This window comes from Cervus canadensis, chromosome 8, assembly GCF_019320065.1.
Source record: "Cervus canadensis isolate Bull #8, Minnesota chromosome 8, ASM1932006v1, whole genome shotgun sequence".
Classification (NCBI taxonomy): domain Eukaryota; kingdom Metazoa; phylum Chordata; class Mammalia; order Artiodactyla; family Cervidae; genus Cervus; species Cervus canadensis.
In genome coordinates, this window is record NC_057393.1 from 13960913 (window position 1) to 13978827 (window position 17915).

The 17915-nt window shown below is 44.5% G+C and overlaps 1 long non-coding RNA gene across 8 annotated transcripts in view; it reads left to right on the forward strand.

The window, feature by feature from the left end:
- Positions 1 to 17915, forward strand: part of LOC122445887 — a 103080-nt gene that overhangs the window by 39240 nt on the left and 45925 nt on the right. For 6 of the 8 annotated variants that reach the window (XR_006270718.1, XR_006270719.1, XR_006270713.1 and 3 more), the window contains exons 2-4: positions 8770 to 8823; positions 9384 to 9494; positions 11980 to 12107. This is a non-coding gene — a long non-coding RNA (uncharacterized LOC122445887). Of the gene's footprint in view, positions 1 to 8769; positions 8824 to 9383; positions 9495 to 11979; positions 12108 to 13796; positions 14667 to 17469; positions 17552 to 17915 lie in introns of those variants that run through there. The other 2 variants (XR_006270716.1, XR_006270714.1) reach the window with 2 other exon arrangements.

A 17915-nucleotide genomic window follows, 5' to 3' on the forward strand; every position in this document is an offset into this window, starting at 1 on the left:
CTTCCTTGGGAATCAAGGAAGCTTGTCAGGTGAGGCAAGATTCAGAGGCCCTCAGTTCACTTTTTCCCACTGAGTCTCCAGCAATACAAACCCTTCCTAATTTGTAGGGGAGGTCCATTAGATGGGAAAGGACCGTGCCGCCCTTAGGCAGTGTTCAGTATTTATTGCCAAACAGGGCGAAACCCAGTCTCCACTTGGATAAGAATGGCAGGGGGTAGAAGTGTCCTGTGGGCGCAAAAGGCAGAGCATGGAAAGCCGGAATCATCCATCAGAGGCTCCCGATCTCCAGAGGCTGCCTCTGCCTCTCGCGGGACCTCTTGTGTGTGTGTGTGTGCGGGACCTCGTGTGTGTGTGTGTGTGTGTGTGTGTGTGTGTGTGTGTGTCTGCACCTCTCGCGAGATCTCAGGGCATCAGGACTGGAGATCTCGCAAGAGCTCATGCCCACCTCACCCCCTTACATCTCTTAGATGAAGAAACTCAGCGCCAGGGAGAGGGGGTGCTTTCCTGCGGTTGTCGCTTGGTCGAGCTTGATGCTATTGGACAGAGAAGCAAATGAAGGTAAACCTGTGCCGTTTCTAGGGGCTTGAGGCTTTCTCATCTCAGACCCTCTCCACCCTTCTCAGTGGCTCACAGGAAAAGAGATCGGGACCCCACTCCCAGTAGGACCAGTGAGGTGAGTTGGGGAGACCCCAGCTTGGCTGTCAGTACCACAAACCCAGTCCAGAACTGTTTCTGGCTGCCAGGGTCAAGTGCTGGACTCAGCACTTGAGAAAAGAGTTCATGCTGGCTGGACACCCGGGGGTCATAGAGGTTCTTAACCTGTGACCTAGGCCCCGTGTCTTTGCCGGAGCCAGAGAACAGAAGGCACAGCTCAGGTGTGAAAGAGATGCAGTTGAGACGGCCCTTCTCCCCCAGAATCCCTGCCAGATGTCAGGGGTGCAGGCCCTGGACCGCAGCCCCCCACCCCACCCAGAGAAGACCCAGCCTTCCCAATGCTTGACTTGAGCCTGGAGCAGCCCAGAGGCCAATCCTGCAGGCATAAAGATCATCAAGGATTGTTCCTAAAGTCTGGAATCAAAGGAGCTGATGGAAGCTGGGTCCTGTGCCCCCGGGGTACACCCAGCTCTTCCGGGAATGCCAGCCCCACCCCTTTCGCTGCCCCCACTCACCATCTCCCGGCCTCGCCCTCCCCCTTTCCTTCTCTTTCTCTCACTCACTTCTTTTCTTCTTAAAGTTAATTGCAACTTTTTTCTCAGCGCCCTGATCTGGATAAGCCACATCTCATTAGAAAAAGATTTAGCTGGAGCCAAAGCAGGCTGGAGAAGGAATCCCTAATCAACAGAGAAAAGATTCGGGTGTAATTGCTCTCTCCCGCCATCCTCCCCCTCCCTCCTCCAATCTTTCTCTGCTCATTAATCTGAAAAGAAAGTCGCAGTTGAACGTCTTGGTGTTCAAGTACCTGCTGCTGTGGCAAACAAATCGAAGTACTTGGGGTTTTCTTTTGTGGGGGTATCTATGTGGACAGCTTCGGCTGTTGTGTGGAGGAGTAAAGCATTTTGCTCTTGGGGGTGTGTAAGAAGCACCTTGGTTGGGGGAGTAAAACTCTGGGGGGGAGGTGTGTGTGTGTGAAGTGCTTGGTTGTGGGGAAAGTGTGAGTGGGTGTGTGAACCCTTTGGTTGTTAGAGTGTGTGTGTGTGAAGCTCTTTGGTATGAAGTGCTTTGATTATTGAGAGGGTGTGTGAAGCTCTTTGATTACTGAGAATGTGTGTGTGTGGTGGGGGGAAGCCCTTTGGTTGGATGGGGCAGTAAAAGCTCTCAGCGTGTGTGTAAAGCATGTCGGTTGTTGGGTACATGTGTTGTGGATGTGGGATATGGTTGCGGGGTATGGGAGGCAACTCCCCAGTTGTTGGTCCGTGGGGATGCAGTGGAGGCCTTCAGTTGTTGGTGTGTGGTGCTTTGATTGTTGGATGCATGTGAGTTCATTCACATGCCCCTTTGATGGTTTCCTTTCGCCCCAACTAAATCCCAACGGATGCTTAAATGGTGACACACAGAAGATGAATTTAGAAGCAAACCATCTCCCCATGTAGGGAGAAGAGGTGGGTCCCTACTCGCCCCAGAACCTCTGGAAAGCCCAGGCCCCTGTGTCTCAGCTACCTTACCTACGATCCCCACTCTGCCTCAGTCCAACTCTTTTTGTGACCCCATGGACTGTAGCCTGCCAGACTGCTCTGTCCATGAGATTTCCCAGGCAAGAATACTAGCGTGAGCTGCCAGTCCCTTCTCCAGGGGATCTTCTGGACCTAGGACTTGAACTTGCATCTCCTGCTTGGCAGACAGATTCTTAAATGAAACAAATTATGGAAATTAATAATGATGTGTGCATGTCAAGTGCTTTGACACTCCTGTTTTCTTTACTTCATTTCATGCGGCTACTGTAAAAAATTTTAATTACAATGTGGCTTGCACTTGTGGCTCGTGTTATATTTACATTATATAACACTGGCCTAGAATATAACACACCCTTTCACGAATACTGGTATTCTCCTTTAACCAACGAGCAAACCAGCTCAGGTTGAGTGGCTCTGGCCAAAGACACCAGCTGCAAAAGCCAGAATTCATGAGTGATCCTGGCTGGACAGTCTGCTACTTGATGAAACTCCTAAAACAAGAGCTATATTGTTGTGACACAATCTTACACAGAGTGTTTAGTGCCAGCAGGACTGAAGCACATTTGGAGTCTGGGGGAAATTAAATAAAGCCTGTGACTCGGGGATGAAGAGGTTTTCCTGACACTAGTCAAGAATGTTAAGGTGCAGGGTAGTTCTCAGTGAGTAGTGCTTGGGCAGGCTTCCGAGATCCCTGCGTGAACTTGGGTCAGTCCCTTCCCCACTCTGGTCCTCACTTCTTCCGTCTGAAGAGAAGGGGCTGGATTAAATGTTCTCTGAGATCCATCGGGGTCTCTGGTGCCTCTCAGCAGATTCCCATCCTCCCAGGGATTAAGGGTGAGCGTGTGAGCAACGTGCTGGGTCCTGGGGCAAATAGCACGTCTCTTGTGTCACCTGTGAGATACAGAGAACAGTGTGTACTTGGAAGTGATGCTCTAAGGATTAATGAGAAAATGCAGGTGATGCACGCAGCACATGCAGGGCACACAGGAAACATAAATGCTAGCTCTTGTTATCAGTATAGCAGTAAGCAGGTTGACCAGCTGGCTGGGATAGTTCTGGGTCAGTAGACTCAGATTTGTAAGCAGTATCTATCTTGGGTCCTCCCCCTAAGCTGTCACATTCTGAGGCTGAATTGATCCAAGGATCACCTTGAACTTGGCTTTTGAAGGGTTTGTTACCACTACAATTCAATTCCCTGATTGCACGGGTAACAGAAGCACCCAGGAAGAGCACAGATTGGCAGGGGTCCAGAGGATGTTGGAGCAGAGGGAGACTCAGGTTCTTGTAAGAGGGCATCTTCGGGAATTTCAGAGGAAGAAGTGTTAGTGTCATTTCTGTCCTTTGGTGGTATAGCAGTCACATGTCACTTTTCCATCCTTTTGAGGACTGATGCAGATCCATGACCATAAGCTTTCTTCACTGCTTTTTTTTTTTTTCCCCACCGTGGGAGGACTCTGACTTCAGTTCTTCTCAACAGCTGTTTTCATTTTTTCATCCCTGAATTGTGTGTAAACAACCTCCGATAGTAGATAAAGGCTTTATCAGCTCAGCAGCTCACCTCCTACATACAGCCTCTTCTTCATGAATACAAGTCTGTGTTAGGAGTAAGTTGGACTTGATTTTGTCTGCCGGTTGTTATCCTGGGCTTAATTGGGAGGAATCTTGCGTTCAGTATGTAGGCTCCCAGCTCTCTCTAATGTTCCTCGGCCGCCATCTGCTGGGTAATCCTGGCATGACATAGTCCCCTCGGCTGGCGGGCTAAGGAATGGAGTGTCTTGCATTCAATAACAAAATATTCAGCAGGAACTGTGTACCAGGCATAGTTCCAGGCACTTGGGATTCATTAGTGAACAAACAGACAAATATCTTTTCTTTTTAGCACTGAAAATATTCAACTATCTGGAATATTGGGTGGATTTTTGTTGTTCAGTCACAAGTCGTGTCTGGAATGTTATTTATTCACTTACCTACTGAAGTGTATCGTGGTTGTTTCCAAGTTTTAGCAATCATGAATAAAACTGCTATAAATATTTCTGGGCAAGTCCTTCTGTGTACATTGTCAGTGTTTTGGATTTGGGCCATTTCTATAGGTATGTAGTAGCATCTCATTGTTTTAATTTGCATTTCTGAGGTAGTATATGATGTGAAATGTGGTCTCATACATTTTTTGCCATTTGTGTGTCTTCTTTGCTGAGATCTGTTCAGATCTTTTGCCAATTTTTAAATCAGATTGGTTGTTTTCTTATTGTTGAGTGTTAAAGAGTTCTTTGTATATTTAAGATAATAGTCTTTTATCAAATGCGTTTTTTGCAAATATTTTCTCCTCCTTCTCTTGACACTACCTTATCAAGCAGAAGCTTTTAATTTCAATGAAGTCAAGCTTATCAATTACTTCTTCATGGATGGTGCCTTTGGTATTGTATTTTAAAAGGTCATTTGCCACATCCAAGGTCACCTGGGTTTTCTCCTATGTTGATTTGCTCTTTTTCTAGTTTTATAGTATGGAAGCTTAGATGATTGATTTTTTATATTTCTTCTTTTCTAATACATGTCTAAGCACTCTTTTCACTGCATCCCACAAATTTTGATAAATTGCATTTTCATTTCATTAAAATATATTTTAAAATTTCTCTTAAGATTTCTTATTTGACTCATGTTATTTACAAGTGTATTGTTTAACCTCCAAGTGTTTGGGGATTTTCTGGCTTTCTGTCTGTTGTTAATTTCTAGTTTAACTCCACTGTTGTCTGAAAGCTGATGTTGCATGATTTCCTTTTCCTTTAAATTTGTTAAAGTGTGTTTTATGTCCCAGGATGTGGTCTATCATGGTGAATGCTCCATGTGAGCTTGAGAAAAATGTATATTCTGCTGTTGCTGGATGAACTTGCTTATAAATGTCAGTTATATGAGGTTGACCAAAGGTACTGTTGACTTCAACTATGTCTTTACTGATTTTCTGCCTGCTGGATCTATTTTTGATAGAGAGGTGTTAGAGTCTCCATTATATTATTGGATTTTTCTTTTTCTCCTTATAGTTCTGTTTTTGCTTCATGTATTTTGATGGTCTGTTATTAGGCACATACACATTAAGAATTGTTATATATTCTTAAAATGTTGACACTTTTAGCATTATGTAATGCTTGTCTTTATTCCTGATAACTTTCCTTGCTCTGAAAGTCTGTCTGAAATTAACATAGGTATTCCTCCTTTCCTTTAATTGATGTTAGCCCAGTATGTTTTTCTCCATCCTTTTATGTTTAATCCATAAAAGCGAGTTTCTTGCAAACAGCATATAGTTCAGCCCTTTTTTAAATCCATTCTGACAATCTATTTTAGCTTGAATATTTAGATCATTGACATGTAAAGAGATTATTGATATAATTGAATTAATATATACCACATATGTAGGGATTCCCTGCTGGCTCAGTGGCAAAGAATCCACCTGCCAGTGCAGGAGACGCATGATTCAGTTCAATCCCTGGGTGAGGAAGGTCCCTTGGAGAAGGAAATGGCAACCCACTCCAGTGTTCTTACTTGGAAAATCCTATGGACGGAGGAGCTTGGTGGGCTATAGTCCATGGGGGTCGCGAAAGAGTGGAACCCGACTTAATGACTGAACAGCAACAAATACCATATATGTGACTGTTTTCTGTTTTTATCTGTTGTCCTTGTTCTTTGTTTTTGTCTTCACAATTTTTCTGCCTTTTGTGGCTTTAGTTGAATATTTTACATAATTTCTCTTTCACCTTTCTTAATGTTTCAATTATACTTCTTTTTTAAAAAAATCATTTTAGGGGGTACTCTTTTGCCCCCTTCTGATGCCTATGTCAGAAGGTTTCTCTATCTCCTTTATACTTTAATAAAACTTTATTACACACACACACACAAAAAAAATCATTTTAATGGTTGCCCTTGAATTTGCAATATAGATTTACAACTACTTCAAGTCCTCTACTTTCAAACACCATTTTACAGGTAGTGCAAGTACCTTATAATAACCACAAAAATGACATATAATAACAAAAACAACAAAAAAAGTCTCGGCTCTTCCCTCCCATTCCTTATATCATTAATATCATTCAATTTGCTTGTATGTAAGCACACATGAATGTATGTGTATTAGATTATATATCCTTATACGTAATGTAATACATTGTAGCTATTGTTTTGGACAAACTACATTTGTAAGATACATTAAGAATAACAAAAACAGCTTTTTTATTTTACTTTCCCTTATTCTTTCTCCAGTGCTCTTCCTTTCTTCATATAGATCTGAGTTTCTAATCAATATAATTTTTCTTCTCTCTGAAGAACTTTTGACATTTCTTGACAGTCAGGTCTACTGGTAACAAATTCTGTCAGTTTTTGTTTATCTGAGGAAATTTTTATTTCTCCCTCAGCTTTGAAGCATACTTCCTAGAGTACAGGATTCTAGATTGGTGAGTAACATTCTCTCAACACTTTAAAATACGCTGCTCTGTCCTCTTCCTTCTTGCATGTTTTCTGAGGACAAGTTGGAATAATTCTTGTCTTTGCTTCTCTATAAATAAAGTGCCCCCCACTGCTTCTTTCAAGAATTTTTTCTTTGTCTTTGATTTCCTGGAGTTTGAACATGATGTATACTGAGTGTAGTTTTTTTGTTTGTTTGTTTTGGGGGGCATTTACCCTGCTTGATGTTCTACGAGCTTCCTGTGGTTTGGTGTCTGTCATTAATTCAGAGAAATTCCTAGTCATTGTGACTTCAAATATTGTTCCTATTTCTTTCTCCTTTCCATCTCCTCTGGTATTTCCATTACACTTATGTCACACCTTTTCTAGTTGTCCCACAGCTCTTGGATATTCTGTTGTACTTTTTCTAGTCTTTTTTACCCTATGCTTTTCAGTTTTAGAAGTTTCTGTTGAGATATACTCAAATTCAAAGATTCTGTCATCAGCCGTGTCAGGCCTATTAATGAGCCTATCAAAGGTATTCTTCTTGACTGTTACAATGTTTTTAATCTCCAGCTTTTCTTTTTGACTCTTAGAATTTTCCCACTTGTACAACCCATCTTTCTTATACATTGTTTTTTTTTTTTCTATTAAAGTCCTTAGCCTTTGAACGATAATTTTAAAAGATTCCTGGTCTGATCATTTAAACATTCCTGACTCAGATTCTGATGCTTGTTCAGTTTCTTCAAACTGTTTTTGGACTTTTAGTATGCCTTGTAATTTTTTTTTTAAGCCAGACATGATGTACTGGTAAAGGGAACAGCCTTAAAGAGGCATTTAGCAATGTACTGGTAAGACGTGCAGGGAGGGGAAGCGTCCTTTAGTCCCATGGTTAGGTCTCAGACTTTTGGTGAGTCCATGCCCCTGGTCTGTGAACTTCACCAATTCATCTGTTTCTCTCCCTCAACTTTGGTGGGACAGCATGGCTAGAGAACGCTGAAATTAGTATTTTCCTTCTGGAAGGCTGAAAAAGCTAGAACTGAGTATTTCTCTCCACCTAGGTCAATTAGGCTCTGATAAAACCCCAGCAAGTTAGTCTCTAGTAAATAGTTTTGCTTGAGGACAGGCTTGTTAAGAACAGAGTTCTCCCGCACATTTCAAAGTGGTTCCTTTTTCCATCCCCTGCTGGAAGCACAAGGGGATTTTTCTCCATTATCCACTGGTGGATCCTCTGAAGAGAAGACTCACAAAAACATAGGGACCCCCATGTCTGTGAATTAAACTGGTGGAGAGTTTAATTCACAGACTTGTCCACACTGAGCCTCCAACTATTTGTCAATTACAATTCAGGTTTTCCTACCGCTGCGCTGATTTCTGCAGAGGTTTCTGCTCTGTTAACTTGTGATTTTCTGTATCCTCCTGTTTGTTTCTCCAATTTTTGGAGCAGAAATCTGCCTCATTTCGCTGATGAATATTAGAAGATTTGTTGATATTTCAGTTTATTCGGCTTTTTATTTATTATGATGCAGTGGCGACTGCTAAGTTCTATAGATGGCACAGCGGAAACTGAAAGTCTCTTGGTTTTCTTCTCTTGTACTGTTTTTGTCTGGTTTGGGTACAACAGGGTAATACTAGCTTCATAAAATGAGTTGGAAACTGTTCTCTCTTCTATGTTCTGGAAAAGATGATGTAAATTTTATGTTAGTTCTTTTAAGTGTTTGGAAGAATTCTCCAGCATAGAACTGAAGATTTCTTTTTCAGAAGCTTTTAAAGTTACAAACTCAATTTCTTTAACGGTTATATGGCTATTCCAATTATTAATTTTATCTTGGTTGAGTTTTGGTAGTTTGTGGTGTTTGAGGAGTTGATCCATTTCTTTTAAGTTGTTGAATTTATGAAACATAAATTTGCTCAATGTATTTGCTTATTACCTTTTTAATGGCTGCAGGATTCGTAGTGACCCATGTCTCATTTCTGATATTGATCATCTATATCTTCTTTATGTCAGCCTTGCCAGATGTTTATGAATTTTATTGATGTCTTCAAAGAACCAACTTTTTGTTTCATTGATTTTTCTCTATTGTTTTCCTTTTTAAATTTCAATCATTTCTGCTCCAACCTTTAATATTTCCTTCTGGTTACTTTGGGTCTAATTTTGCTCTTTTTCTAGATTCATGAAGTGAGAACATAGATTTTTGATTTGAGATGCTTCTTTTCTAAAGTGGTAAGCATTTCATATTATATATTTCCCTTTCAGTTCCACTTTAGCTGCACCTCACATTTATTGATGTTGTATTTTAATTTTCATTTAAATTCTATGTAATTGTTTATTTCCTTTGGATTTCCTCTTTGCCTCATGGGTTGTTTTGAAGTGTGCTACTTAATTTCCAAATATTTGGTGATTTTCCTGTTTTCTTTCTGCTCCTTAGATTTTAATAATTCTCTTCAGAAGAACAGACTTTTCCCATTAATCCTACCAGTATATCATTAATGATGAGAACAGGACAATAGTTTGTGCTCAAAAAATGAATATGAATGAACGATCTAAATACATAATTTAAAAATCAGTAAAGAGAAAGCTGAAAGTCAGAGAGGCGAGAGAGAGGCATCAAACATTTCAATGATGATTACTGCTGAGTGGGGAAATATGGATGCCTTTTTCTGGTTTGTTTTCAGATTTTTCCAAATTCTCTGTGATGAGCATGTACTACTTTTATAATCAGATAAAGGAATTATAGAAGTGGAAACTACTCTTTCTGATGATTCTCACTCCCTCTCTGGCAGGTCAAATCAGACTCTAAATTGTGAAAAAAACTGAAGATGAGAGGCAGAACCACAAAAAGACCCTGTAGAAGGTCCTGGAGCTGAAATGACCCCAGCACCCCAGGGAGACAGGTAAGGACCCTGCTAGCCATTCCGGGTTCCCAGGTGGCTCAGTGGTAAAGAATCCACCTGCAATGCAGGAGATGCAGGCTCGATCCCTCGGTTGGGAAGATCCCCTGGAGAAGGGAATGGCAACCCACTCCAGTATTCTTGCCTGGGAAATCCCATGAACAGAGGAACCTGGCGGGCTATATATAGTTCAAGGGATCACAAGAGTCGGACACAACTTGGTGGTTAAACCACAAACAACAAGCTGTCCCCTTCCATAACCTTCTGAGACTGCTGCTACGGAAACTTTGTCATGACCATTTTGAGTCACAAGGGTCAATTTCACACTTCTTTTCTCACCCCTGCCCCCAAAGGTCCCTAGAGATCTTGTGAATTAATGTTCATCCCAAAAGATCTGGTTTGCCATTAGAAATGAAACATCTGTTCACTAAGTCCAGCCTTCAAAATTCCTTTGACAGTTTGTTTTGAAGAAGCAGCATTGGCTTTTGTTTCCAGGGTTCCTGGTGTGCAACAGATTACAAAGAGTAAGAGGGAACAGAGAGGAGACACTGTCTTCTTAAATGTAATTATCTTTTACACCTTTAGTCACAGCCTCCTCGTGTTTTTTGAAGGCAATTTCTTTGAGAAAGCTGAGCAGACAAGACAATTTGATGGTAAGCCCAGGTGCCCATGGTCATCACCCAAACAGTTCTCAGGTGTGGACAATTTCTGAAGATGAGTGAATATGCTTTTCTACTTATGAAAACAATCCTGAGAACTTGGTTTAAATTTTTTTTTTTTTCATTCAACAAAGACATTGCCCAGACCTGGAAACTTTTTTCACCCTTTCCTAATTTTGAAATGAAGCGACTTGCTATAAGGTCAGGAATTACCTGGGGGCCCAGGATTGGGCAAGTATATAACCTGATGCCTGGGGATGGTAGAGGGCACCATTCCTGGAGGATGCTCCCCGCACAGTCGGAGGGGAGTGTGGCAGCAGCTACATCCTCCCTGGAGCTGAGCCAAAGAAGGCATGGGAATCAACAAGCATATCCGTATCGACTTGTCTTAAAGACTAGCCAAGGCTATGAGAATCTAGAACATAATGGCATAACCTGATGGAGTTATGGGGAAGAACAAGAAACCACACCCAGTAACAGTTCATATCAAATAGCACAGGCAATTTCTGTGTTGAAATGAGCCAGAGATAAAATATTGTGAAATAAACCAGTCTGTCCATTTTAAAAGTCAGTTGATTTCCAGAATTCCTGGGCACCTCATTTGACTTTTTTTTTCTTCTGATTTTGTTGCTGTTGCTGACTTGACCTATTTGAACTGCACATGTCAAAAGGCATAGATCTCTTTAGCCATTTGATTTTTATTGACACTTACTGTTCAGTTAAATTCAAAACCTCAATTGTTCCTCCAGGACTGTCCAATGGAGACCACCCTTGACCACTGTGGAGACTGTTTGCAAAACAGTTCAGGCTGTCTGCTTTCTGAGGGTGCAAGCGTTCTGCTTCCCCATGTGTAAACTTAGATGTGGTCATGAGTCTTGCTTTGGCCAATGGAATGTGTGCAAAAGTGACACTTTGGGCAGAAAACTCAGGCCAGTGTGTAATTCACTCCATCTTCCCTCTTCTGCTGTGGTTGTGGATGTGTGTGTCAAGATGAGGCTGTTCGGTGGGACAAAGCAGTAGTTAGGGAGTCTGGGATGGACATGTACACACTGCTTATATTCAACATGGAAAACCAACAAGGACTTACGGTACAGTACAAGGAACTCTGCTCAATGTTGTCTGGCAGCCTGGGTAGGGGGAGAATTTGGGGGAAAATGGATACCGTTTTATGTATGGCTGAGTCCCTTTGCTGTCTGCCTGAAACTATCACATGGCTAATCAGCTATACTCCAATACAAAAAGACAGTTAAAAAAAGAGAAAGATGAAGCCATTCTGGGTCCTAAAACAACTGTATCATGCAGATCACCCCTTGCTGACCTGCAATGGACAGGTAGCATGAATGGGAAGCATTCACTGTGTAAAACTGCTAAGATCTGGTGGTTGTTACTGCAGTACAACCTAGTCCATCCTCGCTGATGTGCACATGCAGACATGCACACATACATACACACACACACACACACACTTGCTGAGTACCTATGCATGCACGAGAGGGGAGGGACCCAGGGCCATGGGCGAATTGGGGGTGGGGGGGCGGGTAGCAGGGGTACAAGGTAAGATGCAATTTCTGTCCCCAGTTTACAAGCAGGTTTGGCAGATTAGATAACTAGACAGCAGAGCATGATAATGACACGAGTGGACAGTTCAAGGGCAAGTGACGAGATGTTTATGTGGCTGCAGCCTTAAGGTATTAGTTGGTGGGGTTTAGGACGAATGTGAGGATGCCTCCTGTGCTGGTATCATCTCTTGGCCCCTCCACCACCTCCCTCTACCCTTCTCACCTTGCTCTCGGCCTGGCCACACTGACCTGTCTCTACCATCTGACTAGGTTCCTTCTGCCCTGGCTCCTGATCAGGTTGAGACAACATGGGGGACAGGGTGAGTGCTCAGCAGAAGACTGGAAGCAGGGAGGACACTGAAGCTGAAATGGGGATGCCTCTGACTGCCTTCTCACAGGTATGCTCCGACTGGCTGCACCCCTGGGCTGAAATCTCAGCTCTTCTCAGTGACCCTCCCCACTTGACAGCCTGCTTGCAGATTTCCGTAACTCTCTTCGCTTGCTCCTTCAGATCCAGGTGTGGTAAGAGCCCCACAGTCAGGGATTAGCCTCTGCATCCTCCACTGCCTCCCTTGGTTTCTCTGTACCCCGCCCACATCTTTGTAGATGGTCTTTTTTTAAAGGAGACTCTAAATTTTCCAATTTGAGCATGCCATCTATTCTCCCGACAGACCCCCAAACTAACTGTCTTGCTTGGGGGAGTCAGCAGTAGAACAGAAATGATCGTGCTTTGTCTTTTTATAGGGTCAGTTGGTAAAAGAGGCAGGATGCTTTAAAATGATCAATCCTCCATTAAGAAATTAATTTTTAAATGACTTTGTTTCTCCCACACAAACTGGAGGAGTTAACTCCACAGTAGAAAAGGATTCCAGGCAAAGCACTAGCCTCTCTGCACCTAGGAGGAGCAAGTGGGCCCCATAGAGCCTCTGTCTCACAAAGCCCTTTGCAAACGCTGGGGCCATAGAACACCACCAGGATGTCACATCACCCGCAAGGAGCTTGTCTGGTTCAAGGGAGAATTCCAACCACTGTTTTCAACTTGAGCCTGAGGACAGAAGCACAGTTTCTAGCTGCTCATGGAAAATTCCAAGCCTTTCTTTTGGGTTCCCATATGTAGCACAGAGGGCTTCCCTGGTGGCTCAAACGGTAAAGAATCTTCCTGCAATGCAAGAGATAAGGGTTCGAGAAGGAAGGGTTCCATCCCTGGGTCGAGAAGATCCCCTGGAGAAGGCAGTGACCACCTGCTCCAGTGTTCTTGCCTGGAGAACCCCATGGACAGAGGAACCTGGTGGGCTGTGGTCCGTGGGGTCACAGAGAGTCGGACACGACTGAGCGCCTGGCACTAGCTTAGCTCTGCAGCATAGGGCCGCTCGGGAAAGAAATGCCACTGTTCTGCCACAACCCTACCCACTGGGAACTGTCCTTGTCCTGCCCTGGCATTCCCGTGCCCGATTCACAGAATGTATTCGTTTGCTGGCTGGTAGGTTGGTTTTCCACGTGCAAACTAAAGGAGCCTTACAAGAGTTGGGAGAGTTCTGGGTTCCGTTTTCTATTCTCCAACCCACGTCGGCCCTGGCTCCTTCGCTGTCCCCAGCTCTGGAAGGGGCAGCCAGGAGGAGCCTCGTACCTGGAGACCTGGCATTTCCCGAAGCAGCCAGAATGAGCAGGTGCTGGACTGCAGGTGCTGGGGCTGGACCCGGGGGGCGGGTCCCCTCAGGCACGCTAGGGTATAACATTAGCGGAAGTGCAGACAGCAGTTTGGAAGATTTAGGAGTTCTTGGGCTACACTGGGTTTTACTGCGTTGTCACTGACATATGTTTGTGTTCTCTTCTGAGCAGGTTAAGCGGCGGGGAGAGTGCAGGGAGGGTGTTCCTGGGTGCTAGGTCTGCACAGCTGGGCAGATGCAGAAAGATGCGGAAGAGGGGGGCGGAGATCATCTGGGCATCTGAGCATCCCCTTTTCTCCTTAAGTGCCAGAGGGTGCATGCATGCCGCGGCCTGGGGTGGTACCACAGAGGGGTGCTTTAAACTCACAGCAGTACCGCTTGTGTTAATAGCTTCCTTGAATTAAAAACACGCTTTTCCAGGAAACAAAGACTGATTCCATCCACAAACAGCAGAGGTTTCTCATTACCATTGTGGGGAGAGGCAAGACTGTTGAGAAGAATGAGCGTCTCAGAAAAGAGCAGGGCGATCCTGTGGCCAGAAGGCACAAGTGTGACTGCACGCCCCCAGGGGCTTCATCCGTTTGGTCAGACCCCGGGAGCACTTTCTGAAGTGGGGGGGAAACAGTGACTCTTGGGCCGCTGGCTTCTCTTCCAGAGGTGACTGAACCGCAGCTTCCCTGTAGCAGTTGCCCTTGAGCAGCGCTCTCATGCTTTTAATACGCACACACGGCCCCTGCAGATCTTGTTGAAATGCAAGTTCTGATTCCGTAGGTCTGGTCTGGGCGTTTGCACTTCTAACAAGCTCCTAGCTGAGGGCGATTTGCTGGTCCACGGAACCCACTGAATAAGAATAAGTAACGAGGCATGGGAGGATGTGTCGTGGCTCAGCACCACTTCCACTTGCCTCCGGACGGCTCTAAAACAATAGCAGGTGCAGACGACTCAGTTCGACAGCCTGGGAAGTTTGGAGAAATGACCCTAGCCTTGGCCTGTTGACTGAGTGACTGCACCAGGAGCTCTTGCAGACTCCCCGACTCTCTCCCCTAAGAGTGAGCCATGTGTGGGGCAGGTTGGGGTCAGCCGTCCCCAGGGAAAAAGAGACTGGTCACCAGGCACAAGTGTGTAGGGAGCATACCTTCATGAATTCACTGCATCCCTGGACCTTGTTGACGTTGTTCAGTCGCTCAGTCATGTCCGACTCTGCGACCCCATGAAATGCAGCCCACCAGGCTTCTCTGTCCTTGGGATTCCCCAGGCAAGAATATTGGAGAGGGTTACCATTTCCTTCTCCAGGGGATCTTCCCAACCCAAGGATCAAACTTGCGTCTTCTGCGCCTCCTGCATTGCCTGCTAACAGTGGCTCAGCAGTAAAGAATCCCTGGACTTATGGGCTTCCAAACTCCCCTCCCCCCGACCACCACTAACACACCCAATTATTTCTTCAGCAAACACTAAGTGAGCATCTGTTATCTCAGACCCAGCGCCCAGCACTGGGGTTCCAGATGAAGAAGCAGAATATGTCCTCATGAAGTTTACTGCACAGCCAGCCCGTGGGAAGGGATCCATTTCTCAAGGGCACATGACTGATGTATGAAAAATAAAACCGGGGCTTTATTGGGGCTTCCCAGGTGGCGCTAGTGGTTAAGAACCCACTTGCCAATGCAGGAGATGTAAGAGACGCCAGTTCCATCCCTGGATAGGGAAGATCCCCTGGAGAAGGGCATGGCAACCCACTCCAGTATTCTTGCCTGGAGAATCCCATGGACAGAGGAGCCTGGTGGGCTGCAGTCCATAAGGTCACAATGAGTCAGACATGACGGAAGCAATTTAGTATGCACACATGCTTATTTATTATAATATTTATAATTACGATGATAACAGCTTATGTTTTTTAAAAAGCCTGGGATATACTTGCCACGGTGCTAAACTCTTTACATGGATCATCTCATTCATCCTCACAACAGTCTGTGTGGCAGGTACTATTATTAAATTCACTTCAAAGATGAGGAAACTGGAGCTCAAAGAGGTTAGGAAACTTTCCAAAGGACACCAGCTAGTGAGAAGAGGAGCTGGGATTCATTCCTAGGCAGGCCAACGCCAGTCCAGGCTCTGAGTCTCTGTCCCCATGGGCTGGGTCAGCACTTCTGCTCATGGGCACATCCCCTCCCTGCGGGGAGAGTCCTTGGCAAGTCCAATGACAGTCAGTGGCTGAGCGAGCTCAAAATCCAATGCCTGGAGCATTGGCTGATGGGGATGATATTAACCACAGAGGCATTGCACTGTACAACTTGATACCACTGATGTACCCATCTCCCTGAATGGACAGACCTTCAGCACAGACCACTCAAGTTCCTAGCCCAGGGGCCCTCTTTTTCCCCTGGAGAAAGGCAAGAACACACTACTTGGCTTTGCTAAGGCTTGCTGTCCCTTGCCTGGGTCTGCTTAGCCGTATACACACACACACACAGACACACACACATACACACACACATGATCATGCACAACCACACAAATGCTCACTCTCGGGCATCCACATACATACAACCACACACAACAGCACATATACACACATACATTCATACTGACACACACACATGCTTCTGAGGACCACATTCTCCTTTGGTTATGTTAATACTATGAATCAGGTAAAACAAAGTTCTTTGCTCCTCTCTGCTCTGAACTATTATATTTGTTTCATAGTTTAACCCTCAGAAGACTACCTTATTTCTCTGAAGCCAGGTTCCATTGGGGCTCCTCACTTGGTCCAGGATTTTTTCCCCTTTTAAAGCCCCCATGTTGTGTGGCCCCTTCCTTTGACACACGGGTATCAGATAAAAGAAGTCTAAAATGGTCTGGAGTGTTGCTGGTTGTTTGTTTTAAAAATGTACTCTCAATCACTTTATCAGTACCATCTTTCTAGATTCCATATATATGTGATATTATTCAATATTTGCTTTTTCTCTTTCTGACTTACTTCATTCTGTATAATAGGCTCTAGGTTCATTCACCTCATTAGAACTGACTCAAATGTGTCCCTTTTTATGAACAACTTCCCCGGTGGCTCAGAAAGCAAAGCATCTGCCTACAATGCAGGAGACCTGGGTTCGATCCCTGGGTAGGGAAGATCCCTTTTTATGGCTGAGTAATATTCCATTGTATAATATGTACCACAACTTCTTTATCCTTTCATCTGTTGATAGACATCTAGGTTGCTTCCAAGTTCTAAAAGTGAAAGTGAAAGTTGCTCAGTCATGTCCGACTCTTTGCAATCTCATGGAATATACAGTCCATGGAATTCTCCAGGCCAAAATACTGGAGTGGGTAGCCATTCCTGGGATCCCATCCTGGGATCAAACCCAGGTCTCCCACATTGCAGGTGGATTCTTTACCAGCTCAGCCACTAGGGAAGCCCAAGAATACTGGAGTGGGTAGGCTATCCCTTTTCCAGTGGATCTTCCTGACCGAGGAATCGAACCAGGGTCTCCTGAGTTGCAGGCACATTCTTTACCAACTGAGCTACCAGGGAAGCCTTTCCATGTCCTAGCTATTATAAACAGTGCTACAGTGAAAGGGGAGTGTACATGTCTTTTTCAGTTATGGTTTTCTCAGGGTATATGACCAGTAGTGGGATTGTTGAATCATATGGTAGTTTTATTCCTAGTTTTTAAAGTAATCTCCATACACCAATGGAGATGCAAACATAGAGAACCGACTTGCAGACATAGGAGGGGAAGGGGAGGGTGGGACAAATGGAGAGAGTAGCAAGGGAACATATACGTTATCACATGTGAAATAGATCGCCAGTGGGAATTTGCTATATGACTTATGGAGCTCAAACCAGTGCTCTGTGACAACCTAGAGGGGTGGGACGGGGTGGGAGGGGGGTTCAGGAGGGAGGGGACACATGTATACCTACAGCTGATTCATGTTGATGTGTGGCAGAAACCAACACAATATTGTAAAGCAATTATGTATACTTCAATTAAAAACATAATTTAAAAAAAATTGAAATGTACTCTCAGTGGGAGGTTGGACCCCTTTGCACTCAGTCTTCCTTCGTCTCAGGGGCTGCTGCTTCCATTTAACCCTACAGTGGCTGACCTCAGCTCTCCAGCCCCGTGTAAACCTGCCGCCCACTGCCCGCTGGGCCCATGATGTTAGGAAGCCTTTTGCAGGTATTCTTCTCAGATTTTCAATTTACCGCCTAACCACCAGTCCTGATACCATCAGATAGGAGTTTCTGCCGTGCTCTGCTTGTTTTTAAAAATTACAAATGCTATCCACCTGAAGTTAAGTCCGGATTCGGAAAGACAGAATGTGAATACCCAAGGTGGCCAGGCATGCCCTGACCACTGTGTTCCTCAGACATTCTGGGCTGTCGGAGTTCCAGAGAAGGGAGGTGAGATGAGTTTGTGTGGCTGCAGAAGGCTCCCTGGAGGGGGTAGGATTCCTGACAGGCCTTTATTATGAGTTAGACAGTATCCCCCCAAATTCATATGTTAAAATTCTCCAAATGTCCACCATCTAATAATATAATCA